A 1552-nucleotide genomic window follows, 5' to 3' on the forward strand; every position below is an offset into this window, starting at 1 on the left:
CTCAGGACATCAGTCAGATGGATTTAATCTGCTTTGTACTGGAGAAGTCAACAGGGCCTGCTTCCAATGTTTTTCTTGCCATTACAGGTGGAGGGGATTGTTTGCCACTAGAAACTGATATTTTTGGGCACTTTTCCTTAAACAGTGTATATAAACAGGAGAAAATGTAACATGGGAAGATTTGTATTTTTTTCTCTAGCTGATCCAAAATATTATAAACAGTGTCATGCACATATGCTCATGTTCGGGTCTACTGCATCATCATCTGTAAGAGCACCTTCCTCCCAGTCATTTCCTCTTTGTATTTGCTTGCCATCACTGAGGTAACTACAGCAATTACTGTCTGGTATGTAATGTTGGGGGGAATTGTACCTTTTAAATTATCTTTTAAATGTAGTGTAAATGCTGGAAATAGGTCAGGAAAACTACCAGTTCGACCAGGTTAGGCCCAACTGCTTTATAGCATAGACATATCTTTTTGCTAAGCATATGGCTGCCTAACATACTGCTTTTTTCTCTGTTTGCTCTTTTTCTCTGTAAATCCTTAGTTTTTTTCAGCAGAGACACAGCTTTCCAAAAAAGCCAACCATGTCTTGGGCTGTGTCAAAAGAAGTGTGGCCAGCAGGTTGAGGGAGGTGATTCTCCCTCTCTGCTCTCATGAGACCCCACCTGGAGTGCTGTGTCCAGTTCTGGAGCCCTCAGCACAAAAAGGACATGGAGCTCCTGAAGCAAGTCCAGAGGGGGGCAATAAAGACAACCAGGGGACTAGAGCACCTCTCCTATGAAGACAGGCTGAGAGAGTTGGGGTTGTTCAGCCTGGAGAAGACTACAGGAAGACCTTACAGCAGCCTCCCAGTACCTGAAGGGGCCCACAGGAAAGCTGGGCAGATGCTTTTCGCCAGAGAGGGTAGTGATAGGACAAGGGGTAATGGTTTTAAAGTAAGGTAGATTTAGACTAGATATATGGAATAATTTTTTTACAATGAGGGCAGTGAAGCACTGGAACAGTTTGGCCAGAAAGGCAGATGTCCCATCCCTGGAAACATTCAGGGTTGGAGAGGGCTCCAAGTGACTCGATCTAGTTGAAGATGTCCCTGCTCACTGCAGAGGGGTTGGACTAGTTGGCCTTTAAAGGTCCCTTCCAACACAAGCCATTCCATGATTCTAGATCTTCACATTCACTGACTGCAAGGCTGCTTTTTGTTTTAGCTTTCTAGGTCATCAAATTATGCTAAAGGCAGCTAAAACACGCGCTCCCTCCTTATTAACAGCCTGCTAAAAGCCATACGCACGATTCCCAGGCGGCTGTGCCCGCGGGTACAGCCCGCACCTCCCAGTGCCACAGACGGCGCCGCACACGGCAGCCCGGGCTCACCGAGGGGACAGACCAGCGGCCAGGAGAGGAGCCCGCAGCAGGAGGCCTTCCAGAACCTTCAGCCACCTGCGGCCGCGACCGCCGGGAGCCCAGAGCGACGGTTCTTCACCTCAACATGGCGCCCCCGCGCCGCACGCCTGCCCCCAACAAAGATGGCGGCCTCCCCCCCCGCCCCTT

Source organism: Chaetura pelagica, unplaced genomic scaffold (genome assembly GCF_000747805.2).
Source record: "Chaetura pelagica isolate M959 unplaced genomic scaffold, ChaPel_1.0 scaffold416, whole genome shotgun sequence".
Taxonomy (NCBI): domain Eukaryota; kingdom Metazoa; phylum Chordata; class Aves; order Apodiformes; family Apodidae; genus Chaetura; species Chaetura pelagica.